Source organism: Chiroxiphia lanceolata, chromosome 2 (assembly GCF_009829145.1).
Source record: "Chiroxiphia lanceolata isolate bChiLan1 chromosome 2, bChiLan1.pri, whole genome shotgun sequence".
Taxonomy (NCBI): Eukaryota; Metazoa; Chordata; class Aves; order Passeriformes; family Pipridae; genus Chiroxiphia; species Chiroxiphia lanceolata.
The window spans coordinates 104,086,921-104,108,846 of record NC_045638.1 but is presented as its reverse complement, the minus strand read 5'-3'; positions in this window follow the sequence as shown (position 1 = coordinate 104,108,846).

The window sequence follows — 21,926 nt, the reverse complement described above, 5'->3', positions numbered from 1 at the left end:
AGGTAAAAAATTCCAAATTGTGCCCAAGAATTACACTGAAAAGCCTAAGTCTCCCATTCAGATAAGGGAGGACAAACAACCAGAAAAACCAGAGGGATGGTGGGATGAGCTACTCCTCCCATACTGTGAGTAGCCTGAAATGCAATTTAATTTGCATACACAATGATTCCAACCAAATTCAAACAATTCAAAGATAGCCAGTGAGCAACATGCAAACACCTAAAACAAATTGCCCAGATTTTTAATTTTTTGAGAGGAGTTTTATTATTTCCTGATATTTTCAAAACTCCTACATGACATTAGGTTCTTCATTTCATAAAGAGAGTCTAGTGGCTGAGTGCCTGAGGTAGAGAAGTGGCAGGCAAAAAAGGCACCTTAAGTGGAGAAAGGTGGCCCTGCCAACTTATGTTTCTTCCAGGTTGTCCTTATCAAGGCATAATAAAATCTCAAAGATTATGTATTTAAAGCACTATAAGCATTTAGAAACACCATTAGAATTATACTTCCCTTAAAAGAAGTGCAATATTCAGAACAGAGAATCAAAAAAATTTCTGTTAAACTGAAAACTGTTACATCTGCCCCAATAATATCATATAAGCAATAAAATTAATAAAATACCTGTGTGGATAGATGAGTTTTACTCTTCCTGCATTGCCCCTGGTGATTGGGAAGCATTTTCTCCAAACTTGAACAAAGTTGCCAAAGTATGTCTCAGAAGTTCATGCAGAATCTACTGCCTACAAAATTTTGACCCTGTCTCAGTTGTCAGTGCACCAAATGCTAGAGAACACACCAGAACTTCTTGAAGTGTCCCAAACTTTAAAAATATTTGATACATTGCAAGGAAACACATATTAACAGTATTTCAAGAACATAGTCCTCAAACTTATAATTGTTCAGGTTTGTGGATATGAAATATCCACAGGTTTGTGTTCAGGTTTGTGGATATGAAATAAACATAAATACATGTTTAGAGTTATTATGACTGCAGCAAAAATAACTTTCATCACTGTCGCTACAAAACTGAAGTCACAGAAATACAGTTAACTGGAGACCAAGAAGATGGAACCACTTATTTTTCAAAATAAACAACATTCTGACAAAAGACTGGCCACTGAAGAGATGTGGAAAAGCACTCATATCAATTATGTATAGGAACTGCAAGGAAATGCTAATTATGCTTCACAAAATGTTTTAGTAGTCTACATTTGACTGCAAAGTATGCAAAATTTCAAAAATATTTGTAAAGAGGAAAGAAGTACCAGCATTTCTAATTCAAGTTTATTTCATTTTAGGGCTTGGGTAAGGGCCAGGTAGCAAAAATATTGGTGCTTTTCTCGCACTACCATCCCCAAGGAGGCCAGCAGAATCTGAGACAGAATCTGAGACAGCAACTTTTGTGGAAGATGATCATTGATTTGACTTCCAAAAACTCTGGGAGTTCCCTCTTTGTAAGAAAGCTCTGCCTAGCTGCTCTCTCTTTTTTAAGACCTGTTCAGGAAAATAAATAGTGCTATTAGCAACACAGTTTTTAATGCAACAAAACCAAAATAAACTAAACAGACAAAAATTAAAGCATATTGAAAGATAAAAAATACCTAAAAATATTTGTGCTGGAAAATTTTTGGTTAGTTCGATCTTGTGAACAATTTTTATGGAAATGTCCTCATACTTTGTGATAAAAAAAGCATGTGCATGCCCCAGACTTGATCATTAAACACCCTTATGTGTGATGTGGGCAGAGGTTAAGGGAGAAGAGTGAGGTAGAACAAAAGGCTGCTTGAAGAGGTAACCAACCCTTCTGAAGTATTTTTATTGCATTATTTACCTGTGCACATTAAGTAGGTACAAAAATGGGGAGCGTTGAGGACAGGTGGTAAGTGCTTTGTCTCCCCCTCTGCTTCCCTTTTCTGCCCTTTCCCTAACCCTAGTTTCATGAAGTAACTGGAAATGCATGGAACAAACTGCTTCAGGGATCACCTTCATACCTGTTCAGGGAGCACTGAGAGACAACTGTTGCCACAAGTCTCCAGCAGGATGTCTGGTGTCCAGTCCCAGAACACAAGCCAAATGCTGTATTTGCAGAGCTGGTCTTATTTTTCTTAACAGTCCCAAGACTGTATTTTTCTGAAGTTTATTTATGATTTCTGGAGAAGAAAAAAGGTTATTCATACTATCAATAGTCAGCAGTAGAGGACTGAAGCAAAAGATAATAGAAAATACTGTGGTAAAAGAGAAATAAACAACTGTATTCTGGGAAATGGCTAAGGAACACGGACGTCAGAAAAAGAAAAAAAAATAAAAAAGAACTGGGAATTCTGACAGTCTGTTATCTTGGAGAAGAGTGAAAATGTGGAAGTGGTCAAGACGTCATGAAGTTACAACTATCTGGAACTGTTATAGTCTGCTTTGGACTATGTTTTCTTGTCAACTGCTTTTTCTCTTCCAGAATTAATGACAACTCCTCCCTGTTCTCAATCTGTGGGTTTGGACTGACCACTTCCAAAGGAAATGCTCAGCTTGCATTGCTGTTCTGAAATCCTAAAGGGAGGAGAGAATCTGTTGCTCAATTCTGCTGTCTTAACGAGCTGAGGCCAGTAGCCACCCTGATATCAAATATAAATTAAAGTAGTCTCAAAACAGCACTGGTTTATACTGGTACCTCTTTTATACATTGCATCCCCAGGAATCTGCAAGCAGCTGGAAAACAACTCACTAAAACTTTGTCTTATTGCTGTTGCTGCGTGATTCTCCCTCCCCCATCTCTCTGCTGGGGTCCAAGAGTGCATTTAGCCCAGTTGCTCACTTGACTTCAGTAATGACATTTATTTTTTCCTGGAATTATTTAAAAATTGTAAACAGTCCCATTAGATAAGATAAAGAAACTCCACTGTTACAGAAAATCAGTTCTAAGGCTACTTGTAACTAGAAAAAAAAAAGTCATCTCCCAGCTATCAGGTATCTTCTTGGAAGTTTCCTAAAGTTCCAGCCAGAATGAGAGCCATGCACAGATTTTTCTTAAAGTTCTAACTTATGGCTGCAGTCAGGGAAAAGACACACCAAAAATAAGGAAATAAAAAGGAAAACAGGGACGATTTTTGCAAATGCATAGTGTGAGGATGCAAAAAGAGCATTTCACAAAGTGAATTTCAAGTAACATAATTGTTTAGTATTTCAAAGCTGTGAAATACCGCACATCTGGCTCTTTGATCATTAACACTGTTCATTGTTTCATTAAAGCAGGGGTCATTGTTCCTCGAGTCATTAATGCTCACAGCAAGAAGGGTGCAGTAGTTTTATCCACAACAAGGTGAAAAGAGCTTTTAGCACATGTAAAGGCTTAGAGTTATTTTTTAAGCCTCAGTCACATAAGCAGAGAGGGGATTTCAGTAGCACTTTGGCTGCCTCTGCACAGATCCCCAAATGAATAACTTGTGTTACCGATTTCTCCAAATATCAGTATTTATTAACTGAGAGGTGATTTTCTGATGAATGATTGGTTATATACCATTTGAAAATCTAAGCCCAAGGAATTCAGTCAAAACTTGGACATACTTCTGATTGAGATAAAAATATTTTAATTCAGAACTGCCACGGTTGTTCCCCACTGCTCATCCAAAGAGTTTAGTGTTACACTACAGTGACATTTACAAACTCAGGCAACGATTTACACTCATTCATTTAATATTATTTAAAAATACTAAGACATTAATATTTCTGCATGTATTTTAACAAAGATAAGTCAGTCTGCTAGATTTTGTCTTTGAAGTATACATTTGTTCAGACTCAAAGGCCCTGCATTATATCTGTTACTTTCTGATAGAGAATTATGACTTTCTTCATGGTTAAGTAGTTTTCCTTTGCTAGCCTCTTCAGTCTGGCTATTTGCTAATCTCTCAAGGAGCCATGTGTGTGCTAGGACTTACTATTCCAGAATGGCAATACATTACACACTGCAAATTGCTTCATGGTCAGGATACAACATAGAAAGACTGTAATTTTGGTATTTAACATATATTTATCATTGATAAAATTCCCATTTCCAGATTTTATTTTTTTTTTATTTCTTTGTCATATAAAATTGCAACAGACTGGACACTTTCTTCATCAGTAGGATTCTTGAAACCTCAAAAACAAGCAGTCGTTAGCTGGTATGAGTAGACCACATGACCCAAATCATTTGAGGGTACTTATGTCTGGTATTACCTCCCAAAGATAAAGATTTCTCTATTGCACCCCAAAGCAAGCTGACAGCTTGCCTAGACATATAAAGAGGATAAGGAATAATGCATATGTAGGCACATATAGTATAGCCAATGCCAGAGACAATATTTCCACAGAAAAGGAATAGAGAAGCTACACATAATGTAAAGGTTCACCAAGTATGTTTCTGTGTTACCACATAGGCAAGAGGTAAAGCTCCTAATTTTTTTCCTTCTTCATTTTCATGGTCATAGATAAGCCACTGCATTCACGTAATAAATTAATTCATTTTTTTAAATAAACATTGTGCTCAAAGTAATTAACCTGCACGTCTGTGATGTCCAAATACACAACAGCAAAAAATGTGGCCTTGATTCTAGTTACAGACACAGGATATAGTCTGTCTAGACCATCAAATAATGCACCTCTAAAGTGAAAGTTTTACATGTGAGATTGCATCTCTGAAATGAAAACCACTTCAAGAATATTGGCCAGAGAAGAAAAAAGAATAAATTCCTTTACACTGTCCTATTTTCTTTACCCACTTACTCTTCTAGCCAGCCCATTGGAAACCTTATGACTAGGATATTTGCAGTCTGTTGGATATGGCAGTTTTACATATAATATATTTAATGATCAGATGCCACCTGCTTTCCTCTAACGCCTTTGAAAAAAGTATATTTTTCATTTCATGACCAAATTCAAAGAAAACAACACAAACAACAGAAAGAAAAGTAATTATTCAATTCAAAGCTTTACATCCCCTGACAAAGTTCTTAGCTTGCAGAATTAAGTTCATATGAAATTTCAAATACCAATTTTTTCCTGATTTTTCTGACATCTCTGCATAATTTCAAAAATCAGGCATGCATTCAGATGAATCTTGGGAGGGTCTCAAAAATCTTATTAAAATTTTAAGTTCAAAGACTAATTTTGTTTTCTCCATTTGTACTGTCTTCTCATCCAATCTTTTTTAAATTCTAGCCTGCTTCCACACTGAATGTAGCTTCTGGTGCAACCAGTGTCTCCTTTTGCAGGAGAGAGACAGGCATTTTCATGAGGTGGATAGCAGTGCAACTCCCGATAGGTATATTGGTCTACAGTCCTTTCCATTTTGTTCAGCAGCTCACCCAAATTCTTCTCAGACTCATAGAGAGGTTGTCTCTTCTCTCACCACCACTGAAATTCTCAGTGAGAGAACAACATGCCCAGCATTGCCAGCCCACCTGGATCCCTCAATGACAACAGGGCTGCTGGCTCATGTGCAAAACCTATTGTCCCCAACAGTGCAGCTGATGCCTAAAGGAAACAAAATACACCAAAAGAACCAGAATTCAGACAATAAAGAGACAGGAACTCTTTCAAAACATTCCCTTGAACATCCTTGCCTTTTATCTTCTGTGTCAGGGAAATCAGAGGACTCAGGAGACAGGTTGACTTGACAAAGCGTACACGCAAACATGGAATAAATTGTGCTCTCGTTGATTTGTGGCCTAGGCATCAACCTATTTGGAGAGATCTATATGGCTACAAGAATTTTCATCAGGTTTCTGTCTGTAGAGCATATTAATATTGGTCTAACCATAAACATCCTCTTAATGCAAATATCAACTGGAGTCTGGCCTGCTGATGGCATAAAAATAATTCTGAAAGCTCTCTCACAGGACATGTGATGTAAGGGCATTCAGTGCAGTAAAGAGGACGGAGGTGAAGAAGGGGATCAGCAGTGATCTAGGATTCTTTGCTGTGGCCGTTGCAGTACCCCAGCAGCAAGATTGCCTTTCTTTCTTCTCAGGCCTGTCAGACATGCATCTTGTCAGCAGAGAGGGGGAAAAAGAGGAGCAAGTTTAAGGTAGGAATGCTGAAGAGGGGCTGTTTGGGAGAAGGAGACATGCAAGGAGAGTGAATGAGAAGCAGCCGGGCAGAGAACACGTGAGTGCTTATGTGTGTCCTGGCAGCAGAGAGAGAAACAATGAGACACTTCACAGAGAAAGCCAAGTTCCAGAGCTGCCAAAGATATGGGAGATTTGTCCAGCCAACAGACCTGTCAGTCAAAGTGTTCATTTAATTTGACAGAGCAAGAAAAAGATTGGAACTCACCACTTAGAGGACTATTGTTTAAAATATAAAAAATACAAAGCCTTTCAGCCTTAAAAACCACTGACCTTCAATACATTCAGAAGGGAACAGTGAGATCTGGGGTCCTGCTTTTTGGAGGCACACATTGAGTCAAAACAACTGATTTTCAGCAGCCTCTGCACCTCTAAATTTAAGACAGCATGCATCCAGTGAAGGTGGTACTTTCACTTGATGCAAGATTGTCCAATTCAGATTTGGGGAGAAAAGCAGAATATAAATATATCTCATGCTTCAGACTGCATAAAAGTAAGCTTTTTTGTAAGAAATTAATGAAAAATTTACGTGTAAAAAATTAAGATGTAATTTTGACACAGCTGCCAGTTTTAATGTGCTTTAAACACTAATAATTTAAAATAATTTGAAAATGTAATTTTTATTTTCAATCATTTTTCTACCTTGTTTCTCTAACTGTGAAAATTCAGTTGCTTCAGAACCATGCTTCGTTGGATTTTGTAGTAAATCAAACAAAGCAGAAGAAATTGAAAGAAATGGAAAGTTATTAAACAAATACTAATATTTCCTAAAGGGGAGAGGGAGAATTTTCCTTCACCTTTAAGTGATTTACAGAAATTGCTTTCTGGAAAGCCATTTTGGCTCAATTCCCCACTGGATGTCATCACTGGTAACAGACTCGATGTCTACCGTGGGTCTTCAGGAGCCCAGTGAACTTCCTGTTGAAAAATTGGAGCAAACACAGAAACAGTATCTGAAGTAACAGTCCTTATTTTCTAGTTTTGATACCTGGAAAAATTAGAGGCTCATATATCAATTCAAGCAAACAGCCGTCGATTTGTGTTCTCTAAAACAGCGTCCCTTGCTGGGAGCACATGATCACTCACTGCTTGGTTATGACCCTAATCACACTGTTGGATCAATGGCCAAATCCTTAGTCTTACCAAAGAGTCAAGATGTTTATTTTTCAGCAAACTACAAATGGTCACTCAGAAGAATTGACAGATTAGGCCTTTGCCAGGTAATTGACAGAACACTGCTGAAAAAGCAGTTTACACTGTGGAAAATAAAGTGATACTTCTCAACATTTCCCAAGTATTTGTTGAGAGGCCTATGAAAAAAAATGTTCAATTATTCTTGAGAGTGCAACTGAAAATAATTCCTTCTCTGATCTTATGTTTATTTTGGGCTGGTGTGGGTGTACACATGTAAATGTCATGTTTGCAGAACAAAACTTGTTGAGGTACAGCAGGTCCACACTGGGGTTCCACTTGTTACCCACCCATATGAGCCTCAACTGATGGGTCCAGCCCTGGTTTCAGGGGGTTGGCAGGTTCACACAGTCATCCACATCAGAGAGACACTACTGCCAGTGTCTTCCTTTTACCTCCTACCTTGTTTGAGCCTGGAATTATGGTTTTAAAGACAGTATTGAAAAACTCTTCAGAGCTCTTACCAAACTATCCCGAGTAAAAGTCAAGTAGACAAGGTTGCATATGGCACCCATCACTACAGCTCAGTAAAAAAATAGGACTATACTATTTTCACTAGTCAGGATCTAGCATAACTGAAACAGAGGGGCATTCAAACAAATGTTGCCTTGACACGTTGTGCTAATGTATGGGAAACAAAAAGAAAATTTGAGACTAAGTACAAATAAATTGTGATGAAACATGTATTTACCAGTACTCAAGACTTGGACCACCTGTGTAAATGACTGGAAATATCTCATTCCCCATTATATTTGCTTTCTCTTTCCACACCAACTCCCTCTACATCAAGTGGTGACTAATGTTGACAGTCATTAACAGGTTTCTCTGTGCAAATAAACTTGACTTTGTATTTTAATTGTCCTAATTCCAAATAAAGGAGAACATAGGATATTTGGCGGTGTTAAGTTATCCGTTCTAGAAACATTCAGTAAAGCAAGTTCCTTGATATTTAATATAAATTATTGATGCAGAAATTTGAAAGTCTCTGATGTGTGGATAGGCAAAAAGATTTTTTTTCCCATCTTGATAGATGGAAAACAATTCACATGATATCAGCTACAGACTGCGAGACAAGACATATTTTTAGACTTCATTTAGAGAAATTATTCTACAAGATATTGCATGAGACTCGCTACCTTTTCAGGAACACGATTAAGTTTCCGAATGTTAATCCCACCATCTCCTCCAAAAATAAAAAAAGAGAAGGTTGTTCAGGGACTGTTCTCTGATTGAGGTCTGCTTTTCAGGTTCCTGCAGTGCTTTCTGTTCTCTTAGAGACTTACTCAAAGAATATACAAAATTTCTTCCCCACACAAAAGACCAGTTTCTGGCTTTTATTTTACATTCACACTGCACTAGAAACATAAATAAATTAAGAGCTGATTTACAGATAATTAGAGGTTTCCCAGATAGTGACATTTTACTAGCAATCAGAGTGTGGTAGTGCTCTGGTTTCAGCCAGGACAGGGTTAATTTTTGCAGTAGCCAGGAGGGGGCATGACAGGACCCAGAAGTTATTCACCTCACCCCATTGCTTCTCTTCCAGGGAAAAGGGGTCACCTCTGGTTCAGAGTAGTGTGGTGGAAGGAGTGATGGGATATTGTCTGTTGTTGGGGGGTTTCTGTGCAAATGGTTCACCTTTTTCTTGTACCCTCTGTCATTAATATTGTTTCTGGTGTTGTTTATTTTCATATCGCACTCCTGTTTCCAGTAAATTGTTCTTAACCCATGATCTTTACATTTTTGTCCTCTAGTTCTCCTCTCCAGCCCACTGCAAGGAGGCAGGGGGAGGACGAGTGAGTAAGCGACTCATAGTTTGGAGGGTCTCAGTGAGAGCACTAAATTTGGGAGTACCATTCCTAAACCACCACAGCTGGCCATAGAGCACAGGGGATGAAGGGAGGTACGTTCAGGGAATAAAATGCTAGAGAGGATTTCAGCAGTAAACTGAACCTGTTTGCACTATACTGGATGGAAATGGTTTAAAAAGGCAAAATAAAACTGTTTAGCTAACCAGAACTACAACAAGAGCCAAAAGCATTCTTATTCATTTTACACTGATGACAGTGCAAGAAGAGCACAGCAGAGCAATCACCACACTGCCCATGCTTGGCACAGTTACAGTCTGGCACATTAGGAACTGTCTGTGTCTTTGAACCAAATGAAGCCAATCCTTGAAAAGTTCTATTACCTGGAAAACGTAGAAGGCGTCTGCTACTGATTTTCAGTCATGCCAACAGAGAAAAGCTGCAATTTGTTTTTAGAATTTATGACTAAACCATGTGGAAAATGTGTCAAGCTAAAGGCAGAGCCTCTATGCCTCGCTTCTATTTCTATTATCCTCAGAGATTTTTAAGACTGCATTTACCGTCAGCAAGAGGCAGACTTAAATGACATCTGTAAGCCAAAAGGAAAAAAAACCCTCACACTCTGAATTTCATGCCTGAAAGACAAACACCTTTGAATACAGAAAAACTAGGGAAAATTTGTCACCTCCAGGCAACCTTTGAAGGACAAAATTACTTACATGCAGTTTGGGGGTCTTAGTATGAAGAAAGGCTGAAATGGCCATAAACTTCTACTAATCAAATAGGTCACACACAAAGACAGATGTTTGTGACTCATGCAGCCATGCTGTGTGCCCATTTCCTCTCTCTCAATAAAAGGCAAGACTAAGTATATGCAAAAAATTTATATAATCCTGGGAATGCACTAGAACTTCCATTTTCTACAAGAATAGCATTTAAGATGTGAAAATAAGAAAAATTAATTACAGTGGGGAGATTTTCTATTTCCTAAAACTTTTCTTGTACCAGCTAGGGGGGCATACTGGTACACAATTAAAACATGGGTCAAAAATATGTCAGAAGAGGCAATAACTACAGGTGTTTCTGTGGTCGCTATCTTTCTACTTAGGTAGAATCACAGAATCACAGTTTGGGTTAGAAGACACCTTAAAGATCATCTAGCTCCAATCCCCTTCCCATGGGAGGGACATTTTCCACTAGGCCAGTTTGCTCCATCCAACCTGGTCTTAAACACTTCCAGGGATCCTCCACTTCTTTGGGTAAGCTGTTCCTGTGCCTCACCACCCTCGCAGTAAAGAATTTCTTCCTCATCTGTAATCTAAACCTACTCTTTTTCAGTTTGAAGATATTTCCCCTTGTTCAGTGAACACAGGAAGCCTGTGGCAGACTCTCTTTCTGCTCTGGGATGTACCAAGATCTTCTCCAGTGTCTTGATCCTCCAGTAATGTAAAATCCGCACACTTTAACAGTGGAGGAATGAGAGGTAGACACAGAGGTGCATGCCAAGCACAGGAGTAAGAACTGGGTGAACACCTGGATTGGTACAGCTGTCCCCATTTTCCTAAATATAGATGTTATCAGTGTCTGTATCTAATAGTGCTTTGTGGTGATTGATTACCTGGATCTGTACCCATCCTGCCTGCTTGTACCCACACTGTTTCTTTCTAGGAACAAGCAGCCCCATCAGTTCCTCCACCTTTTATTCAGTGATTGCTAAAGTGGGATCGTGGCAGGGGAGAGCAGTTCCACATAGTACCATTCCCTAGCAGATTACCTAATAAGATCACTGACAATTTGACTCACATCAAAACAAACCATAACCATATGAAATTACACTTCATGTACAACGTACTGTTTCTATAGTGATTCTCTCACTACCACGTATTACAACGTGATTTATCCTCAGTCAGGTGAAAGACTTCTCTGCTAATATGTACATTTGGGAGCAAGCCAAACTCAACATGATTCATGCCATCAAGAATCTTACTGACTTCACCTGACTTTTGGTGAGCATAAGCTCCTCTGTGTTTATCTTGTAACTGTGGGTGCTACAAGACAATGGATCTATTTAGATTGTTTATAATTAAGGTGCTTATCAAGAAAAGGAGGGAGATGGTGAGTTGCTAAGGCAGACATTGGAAATCTCTCCACCTAGTAATTCCCAGAACCTTTTAAAGTTTCTTTTATGAACAATTATCAGTTATCTGCCGCCAAGAATGCAGGAAAAAGTTGGGTGACTTCTCCTTGTCTGGAAAAAAAGAAGTTTATGGCAACATATGCAATACTCCTTTTCCTGTCTGGGCATTGCAGGGTGCCATAGATGGGCAGAAGCATAAGGCCAGTTGCTGAGATCTACTACAGATTTCTCCCTGTAAAACACATTGCAGCATTTAATAGAAACTGTCCAAAATTATTTTTAAGAACTCCATGGCAAAGACAGCAACTATGAATTTTCCCTGGCTCCCAGCTGAAGAGAAAATCTACTTCCCTCATATAAAATCAAGCTCCACATTGTACAGGTAACATTATATTAACCATGACTTAAAAATCTGTATTCCCATTATTCTGTAGTTTTCCACAGGATTGAGCTAAGTGTAGCACTCTTCAACTATTCAGCTACCATTTGGGGCTCTAATTCTGCCTTTCTTCCTCTTCAAGCCTACCCTTAAAAGATCTTTGAATAACGGGAGCATAGTTCCTTAACTATGGACTTCATGTATTCTCCCTAAGATTAATTCCATGTATTTTAAATTATTATTTACTTAAGAATGGGCAAAAAGGGGAATGTGGCAAAGCCATATTCATACATCTGCACTTTAATCTTTTCCCTTTCAGATGAAGACAGCAGTTCGGCTCACGAATGTACATCAGTGTGGGAGACAGGCTAGCCAAAGAAGCTGGATTCCCAAATAGGACAAAAATTCAAAGAAAAAATAAATACAACAAACTGTCAAATCCTCAGGATCTGGGAGCTCCTGGAATCTTTTATTAACTCAGTAAAACTCACAAAAATACAAGTTCCATACACCTTCAGAGGTCATCCAAGGGTGCTGGTCCCAGGGCAGATGTTAACAGGCCACCCATGACCAAGGCCATGGCGCTCCTTGTGTCCCCAACTGCAGGAAGGACCTGCCAAACCCAGCCATGAGGCAACACTTCCTTTCTTCCTCAGTAAATTTCCAATGAGCAATAACAACTGTACTTGCAAGAGCACGCCCCAGTCTTGGAGAGAAGACATACTCCCTTTTAAAGAGAGAAGTAATCAGTGCTTGCTGTCGCCACAAAGACTAACCAGGGCAGAGACTTTGTGCTGCACTAACATGCTATTAAGTTGTGAAACATTTCAAAATTGATATTGCTGCATACTCAGGCTTAAAATTTTCTTCTTTTTTTTTTATTATTTTTTGCAACATTTTAAGCTTTTAAAAATTTGAACAAACCAGATAACAAAATCAGATTTTTAACGGTAGCTGTGGTGATTCAGACAAAATACGGTTATTTTACACAGTAAAATCCCATTATGAAGTCTAATGGAAAACCCCATTGGATTATCATTTGACATCAAATCTGGCACAACAGAACCTGGAGACATCTGACTCATAGTGTTAGTAGAGGCTTGGAAACTTCCAAGGAATCTTTCCAGTATTTAAACCAATATAATTCCCTGGGAAAGAACAACTGGAAAACAAATTCGTCTGAAGAAATTTTCTAGTGATCCCATCTGGGAAGGGATTAGCCTTCTCTTAAGGGACTGGTTGGGAGTTCCCTTTGAGTTTTTATGGGGAATGAAAAGTTACATTTTGGTTTTTTCAGTAGCTCTACTACGTAGCTTCCTATAAATGGGAACAAATAATTTATGCTTAAGAACTGCGGTAATTATCTGGGGCTTTTTTGTTTGTTTTGGTTTTTAAGCAGAAAAAGGAAAAAACTTCTAGAATTCATTAATTTCCCGATATTTTGCTAGGGCACCAATTAGTGGATCTAATTTATAAGTATATACACACACACCCAAATTGTAGATAGGTTTATCTGCAGATTTTTCAACATAATAAACTATATTTACCAAAAACATATTTCCTTTCATAAGCTTCCAGATGCCAATTCACAGCCTGTTTCATTGAAAGAAAATTCTAACAGTAGTAGAAGAAATTATGGTCCTCAATTTTTAAAAGACTACAAATACGCTTTAAAAAAAATAAATTGTGATTTAGACTTTTCCACACACAAAAATTCCAGTATTACTTGTCTATCAATAAAGGTACACGAGTGTGAAATGAGTAATATAAGCAACACTAGTTTATTGTCATTATCAGATTGGGCAATTTTTACACCTACAGAAAGCACTACTTCAAGTTAAAATAATTTTAAAAGAAATGTGAATTTCAAAGTCTAGTTTCTTCTTTTGGCATAACAAAAAGCTTCTGCCAAAATGGGAAAACAGTATTTCAGTATTACAGGTTTGTTTTGAGTTTTTTTCTTCAAACTATTCCAGGCAATAAATAAATAAGATGAAACAGAACCCAAACTTTTAATTGATGTTTTCACCAGTTTTCATCCATCAATTCTTCAAGGTTAAATCCTTCGATATCACTTAACACAGCTGTTCATTTTGAAATACCCATATATCTTACTTTCAAATACAATATCTCTGAAAATGCTCAGATGTCATTTTGCTAAAATATTTATTTAACTTCAGCTTTGTGAATTTTCAAGTCACTAAGAAAAAGAAACAAACAGTTGTGGGTTTTTGTCCAGAGTTGTCAGTAACTTGTGCAATGAACGGTTTGCATAAAGCTGTAGCTAGTAAAAAACAGAGTTCAGAAGAAACATAGCACTAGAGTAGGCACAGTTTGGTTATACCCAAAGCAGTCCTAGTCCTCATCTGACTCCATGTAGTACCTTTTTAGCCTGAAAAAAAAAATAAATCCACTTTAACCAGCAAAAGCTGCAAAGCAGTTGAGAAAGCTAACAGCATAAATTAGGCCTGTCATCTCAAACATTGCAGCCTTTGGAATTTGTCACCCAAACATAAGATGAAACACCTAGGAATGAGGACAAGGACTCTGTAAACTGGAAGTGATGACTCTGGGTGCCTCAAGAACAAATACCTCAGCTTCTACAAAAAGACTTCTTCTCTGGGATATGGCTTTTGTAAGGGCTGAGGACTGCTTCAGAGACTCGTTAAATTTTTTAAATCAGAGTTTTCATTGGCTTCATGAATCAACTCTTCATACTCATACAATAACTTCATCTCACCACTAGATTTTTCTCAGTCTGCGGAGGACTGAGAAACCTGCTTGCATGACTTCCAAGAGCAAATGAATGCCTGTGACCAGTGCCAAGTCATATCAAGTTGTCATCAATTCTCCCTGTAAAATTTTTTCTTCCTTATTTTAAACATGGCAGTATGATATTCCACCTGAAATATTCAAAGCATTAAATTGTTACCATATCTCATAGTTTTTCATTTTTTGTGTTTTTGGGGGTTTTTTTAACACATTGAGGATAGCTCAGTTATATTCTGTAGAAACTCTTCGTTCTAATTAGAACCTAAAAACTCAGTAGACAGGATAAATTCTAAATATATTTTATTCATGATGATAATAGTGACCATAGTTACATTGGTTTGTGCACTTTTGAGTAAAGGCACAAAATTTTTATTTAATTTCTGTTTTCAAATTCAGTCTTCTGAAACTATCATAAAGGTCTCTAAGCTTTGATACAGATAAGGTGTTTTCAAAACGGTGAATCCTCCCATGACTCATGAAAAAGATATGTATATCCCGCTGTGGAAAAAAATAGTTATGAACTAATTGAAAGCTGAAGCTGGAAGCGAATAAATCTTGTTTGGTATACATGACATTTTCCTTATATCAGGAAAGGGATGCACACTTTTTTTCATACTTTATAAAGTCAAGGCATGATTGACTAGCCAGTATTTGCCTAAATAAGGTGCTGTGCATACTCCAAGAAATTTTAGCAAGCCCCTTTTTGTTTCTCTACGCTGGTAACTGTCCTGGAAACTCTTGCGTGTTTCCACAAACAACATTTTTATTTGTCATCTTTGCAGAAGAAAAGCACCATTTCAGAAGCAAACAACATTTTCTCCCATTTTGTTTACTGTTGAAGCATAAAAACTATTTGACTTCTCTAAAGCCCATTGAAAATTAAAGTTTTGTATGGTAGGCCCTTTTTAAATAAAAAAAGACTGAATTATCCTCTTCATAGAGTTATATCTCACTTTAAGAAAAAAGAAAACAAACTTCTTTTCCTGACACACTAAAAGTGTGCAAAGGCATATGTTTAAATTTCTGCCCCTTTTATATTTGGCAGCCTTATAGTCTCCTCTTGTTTTATAATATTATCTAAATTAAAGTTAATTACTTGGCATCTTGATTCAACTTTTTGTCCCTGGCACTATCACAGACAATTAGCTTAAAGTAAGCTTTGCTGAGTAGAATAATTGAATCATCGAATCACAGAATATACTGAGTTGGAAGGGACCTACAAGGGTCATTGTGTCCAAATTCTGGCCCTGCACAGGACCATTCCCAAGAGTCACATCATGTACCTGAGATTATCACCCAAACACTTGAACTCTGTCAGGCTTGGTGCTGTGACCACTCCCCTGGGGAGCCTGTTCCAGTGCCCAAGCACCCTCTGGGTAAAGAAGCTCCTTCTAATATCCAACCTAAACCTCCACTGACAGAATTTCAGGCCATTCCCTCTGGTCACCACAGAGAACACATCAGTGCCTGCCCCTTCTCTTTCCCTCAGGGGGAAACTATAGATTGCAATAAGGTGACCCCTCAGTCTCCTCTTCTCCAGGCTGAACTCATCAAGTGCCCTTAGCCACTCCTCACACAGCTTCCCCTTCAAGGCCCTTCACCATCCTAATTGCCCTCCTTTGTAAACTCTAATAGCCTAATATCTTTCTTATATTGCAGAGGCCAAAACTGCACACAACATTCCAGGTGAGTAAAGCATAGCCATGGTTTACTTCCATTTTCTAAAGATATTTCCATGGCATAGGACATTCAGTGAGAATAAAACTGGACATAAATAAGGTGTTTCAACATTAGTGTGACCTGTGTACGCTCACATTCCTCTGATAGGTTCATCAGAAGAATTACATTCATGTGTTGGACAGCAAAAATGCACACGCACTCTTAGTAACCATCAAAACAATTAGAATTCCTTCCCAAGACTCCCAGCCCCTTGGCTGGCATTGCATAATGGCCCACATCCATTATAAAAGAAGACTGAATTCAGAAGCATTTGAGTCCAAGCACAAGTCATCTGGCCAAATATTGTCAAATCCTATCTTACTGTGGAATGACTTAACTATGCCTATGTCGTATTCTTTCCTTGTCTCCTCAAGTCCCACCCATTTACCCTGGAATTTCTTCAGTGAAATGTGCTTTGCATCTCTCATGACCAAGGTAACCTCAAGGCACCCATGAAGGGTTTAACTGAGCATTTCAATGTACCAGATCAGGTTGCTGTAACGTTATCCTTGTGGATCTTTACACAGCACTGGCCTGTGCTCTACACCTCCAGAAATCACATAGCTTTGCTCTACTGATCTCCTAAACTTTGCTAATTATTTTCTATTATGTATAACTTAAGAAATAAAAAAGAAAAAAAAGCACAGAATTAAGAATGTTTTGGGTTGGAAAGGATCTTAAAAGTCACCCAGTTCCATTCCCCTGCCACATGCAGGAACACGTTCCACTAGACCAGGTTGCTAAAAGCTCCATCCAACCTGATTGTGAACACTTCCAGGCATGGGGCAGGCACAGCTTCTCTGGGCAACCTGTGCCTCACCACCCTCACAGGAAAGAATGTCTTAATGGTTGATCTAAAGTTACTCTCAGTTTGAAGCCATTCCCCCTTGTTCTGTCACTGTAAGCCCTTATAAAAAGTCTCTCCTTAGCTCTCTTGTAGGCTCCTTTAAATACCAGTAATGTAGTTAGTTCAACTACATGGAAGGCTGTTAGGAAGCAGAAACAATTTTTTTAAAAAAATATTTCACTAAAATAGAGTCATTTTTTTTTGGGGGGGGGGAACAAAAAAAAAAACCAAACACCAAACCAAACTAACAAAAAAACCCAAACCAAACCAAATCAAAAAAACCCACCAGTAGGAAAAAAAGAAAAGAATGCAGGCTTAAGTTTTACTTTTTTTCCTGCTACATGCCCTTTATTAGTATTTACTTTGCATAGACATTCATAATCAATAGTAACCATCAATCTAGAGCTGAATGAAGAAAAAAAGAAAGGTGTGCTCAGGACAGACTGAATCCACAATATCTCCCACTAGGTCTTTAATACAAACAAGGTATGGCAGGAGGAGAGTAGGAACAAAAGCAAGGACTGGAATCCAAGTACTAGAAAGCAAAAGGAATAAGAAGCACAAGGGTCAGAAAAGAAATCATAAATAAGACAGAACGATGGTGCTTCAGTTAGAAGGAAGTGTTCAGAGGCGTGATTAATGAAAGGAGTGAGGGAGAGACAAAAAAGGCACAAATAAATAGAGTAAGGATTGTTTTGATACATTGAGAGAAGAGATTCACTCAGAATTAAAATTTTATGATGAATGTCTGAAGGCAAATGTTTACAGCTAGGAATTTTTGACTGAACAGGAATGTTTTCTGATTTACCATTTGTAATTTTCAAAATTTCTAACAAATAGGAGGAATTCAGTTTCTCAGAATGTCTGCTCCTGGGTGGCATGACCTCTGTCTGTCTAATACACTTCAGGGGTCAGATGTAGCCCAAGGAAGTCTGTCCCACCAAAGGTACCTCCAGCCCATGCAAAGAAAGATGTGTTGATTACCAAACCTTTTCAGCTTGAGATATGTAAGCACCCACCAGAGGGGAAGCAGAGTGAGCCTTCTGCTCCAGCAGTGTTTCTACAAGACTCAGTAAGTCTCACAGTCTCCTATGCCGAATATTTTGCTATTCTAGGTTGAACTGTTGTGGAGACATAAATGGAACAAACTCCAGGTTTTATGTTATTTCATTCATGATGCTTGTATTTTACAATCATGTCTTGATTCACTAAATCAGGAGGTATTCTGCTGGAAAAACCCTGAGCATATAGAAACTGAAATAGTCTTTCCTGCTCTGAATGAATAACTCTTCTTCCCAGTTTTCTTAAAACTGAAATTCTGTTATTTCCCAAATTACTCAGAGCAAGCCACATCCTCTCACCAACATGTGAGGATGTAATGCCACAAGACATTGTATTCCTAAAAGCATGATGAAACTTCTTAGGGTAATTCAATCCCTGCTCCACATGTAAGCTTGACCACCTCAAAGACATTCAGACATTATGACAATGCAACCATAAAACCAGATAAATGCCTGTATCCTGCCTGACAGTAAATTAGGTATTTGCCAGCAACAAATAGGTGTACTAGACATGTTTGATTAGTATTTCTTCATATAAATGAAATAGAACACCCTAAACATTTGAAAGAAAAATCCTAATAGATAATCCAATCTTGAAGAATATAAACTAATATTATCCACATTAATCTCACCAACTGTCAGACAAATTAGCAGTCTGGTGATTCAGTGCCACTGCCTACATCTGGCCATGATGAAAAAATGTCATAACCTATGCAAACTGTGTTATGAAACAGCCAGGAATATAACCTCTTCCGACTATTAAAACAATACCAAGAAATCATTACATGTAACATTTTCCATGTGTCAGAATGAACAAATTCACAAATAAAGTCCGGAGTTCATACCACACCTGTTGAATGAGATCTCTGTGACTGTTGAGGTTTAATATCACCAGCATGGGCCAAGATGTCAAATATGTTGTGAGAAAGAATTAAGGAGTGGGGATGAAGCCCCAGGTGATATTTATATGTTGCCTTCTCAAAATCTTGAAGAAAGAAGGCAAAATGAGGAGAAAAGAAAAAACAGTACCTCTGGTTGTCCAGAGAAGTGGTTGCCCCAACACTGGAAGTGTTTAAGGCCAGGTTGGATGGAGCTCTGAGCATTCATGGCAGGGTGGTTGAAACTAGATATTCATTAAGGTTCGTTCCCAACCCAAACCATTCTACGATTCTATGATTTAAGTTTTGCATTCATTTTAAGAGTGACCCTGTTGCTCACTCCTTCTTCCCAAACTAGATGACATTCTAGCTAACTTCCACTTTCTTTCTTGCTAAACACACACCTGCACAAGCACTTCCCTGTAGAAATGGTTTTTCCCTCTTTTCCACACATGTTGTAAGTCATAGTCCATACGACAGCACAGAAAAAATACGTTTTTAAAAAAAAGAAAGTTTAATACCTCCAGAAAATAAATCTTATTGATGTACCTCCAGTAACTCCATGTTAAAATATGTTTTCTAACCTCATATGTGTGACTTATGGCTTCAAATCTACTTTGTTTCTTTGGTCTGGCATGGGAGCACCATGGCCTTGCTTTGGTCATGAGAAGAGCACAAAGGTGACAGGGTTGACGTGGTGAGCTCTGCCAAGGCAAGAGCCACTTGACAGTGAAGACAAGAGCAGGGTCAATAAGCCTTGGTATAGGCTGTACATCAGTAGTGATCAAGACAGCGGCCCCTGAGGATGATGGACAGTGAACTGTGGTACCACCATGGGCTGATCAGACTGGAAGGCAATGCCACCATCTGGCTGGTGGTGCTAGAGACCAAAGGGTGGTACATGGGCCAGGCACTGCAACTGCAGAGCTGAGCTGCTGCCCCATCCCAACCCTCAGAGTGGCAGGACCGAGCACTCTGCTCCTGCTGGCCCCACCGTGCTGTTCATGACATGAACCCACACGTGAAGGAGCAGAAGACTTGGTGACCCTCCCAGCCACTCTTTATTTCTACTGGTTCAAAAATTGTACCTGAAAGACTGCAATATAGAGATGATAATCCTTTTACTACCTAGGATAATAAGGTGTTATTATATAATAGAGATTATAATACTTTTACTGCCTCTTCTCAAGCATAATAGGGAAATAACCTGGAAATATTAACCACTACAAATTGTAGTCACTGGGGATAGTTGTACAAATAATTGATGAAAAGCCTTAGTACACATTTATAAGTACACATTAGTGCATGTTTAATTCCACAAGTCAAAATATATTTTTTTTTTCATGAAGATATATTTTTAGGCCATCAGCAAACTGCGAGAAAGCTTAGAAAACCCTGGCATAGCAGAACGTTCATTGGGACTAATCCCCTTTTAAAATCTTCACTAACATTAGAAAAACAGAACATAAAATTGCCTGAGTGTATCAAAGAACTTTTTTCCACTGCAGGGAAAACCAAAAAAAAACCCAAACAAACCAAGAAACCAAAGAACCAAAACAAAACAAAGAAAACCCAACAATAGAAAATCCCAAACAAAGTGAGGAGGTGATGTGAATTGCATAAGAAAGACTGTGAATGATGAAGGATTATGTGGCAACTGGGGGAAAAGTTGCCTCCTTAACTTCTCATTTCCAGAATGTATTTATATCTTTCTTAAAACAAGCCAGAGGTACAGCAGTCCTCTCCAGCCTGTGAGTTTTGGGAAGATTTTTTTCAAAGATAAGGGGAAGATGGTTGGGTAAGCTGGATGCCTTCGAAACATACTTCCACTAAAGCTGTTTTTCCACTCTATTGTTTGCTAGCTGGGAAGTCATAAAAAAGGCAAACATAGCTTTGACTTGTCAATCTATGTACCATGCTGAAGGATAAAGTGTTTAATACAGCTTTTAAGGGAGTAGACAATATTTGTGGGCATATTTTATAGTCCAAAGGCTGGTAGTGAGGATCAATAGCACTGATTTTATTTCAAACAGTCCCACCGGCTTTTAAGTGGCCCATCTCACCTGGACAGATGCAGCGAGGCGGAGTTTTTCCACGGTCCGTGGGTGCCACCTGGTGCCTATCTCCCTGCTGCTGAAGTCGCCGTGTTGAATCCCTTCATTCCAGCGCCCTCTCTGAACGCTTTTCAGAACTGGAACTTCAGTAAATTTAACAACACAGAGTATTAACTGGAAAGTACTCTGCTAATCAGTGCCAGAGAAGAAAACTTAACTCCAGAGTTCAATGTATTATAATTACCGTGTCATAAGAACGATGATCAAGATACTTCACGTTTAGGGAATCTTTAGCTGCATGGGCAGTTTACCTCACTATCCGCTGTCACAGAAACATAAGCAGAACAGCAGCTTTCACAGTTCAGAGGTCAAACAGGTCTTCATGCAAGGAGAGACTCATCATGAAATTACAAAAGTGTTCTCAGAATAAGACAACAAAAATTCAAATGAGCCTGAAAGAATTGCAGGGCTCCTGACTCCTGAGATCCAAACCATATTTTCTATAAGTTTACCTGGAAAAATCTTCACCATCTATGCCAGTATTATCTCGCAGAGGTAGAAAAAAATCTGTTACTACTACTTCTGTTTATTGTCTGGTTTAGATTATCATCAGACTTACTGGGCTACACCAAATTTTGACTAATGGACTTAACACAGTATTATGATTGTGAATACTGGCACTGCCACAGTGTTTCTGTCCACCCTCTGAGGGTACCTTCCCTCTTGGGAAGGAGAGCAGCACTGGATGTTCATCTTTCAGATGCACCCACAATCCCAAGCCAGGGACTCTAGGCACAACTTAGCAAGGAGATAAAGTACCTTCAGCCTCTACACTGCTCCCTCTTGCATCCCTCCTGCTGCCTCTCTCTGATGTCAGCAGCAGCCCCCACTTGTGCTGCATGCACAGGGGAGCAGGGAACGAGCAAGGGCAAGGCAGGAGTGGGAGATGGGGGCTAAAGAAGCTGAGGACTGTGAGAATATGCAA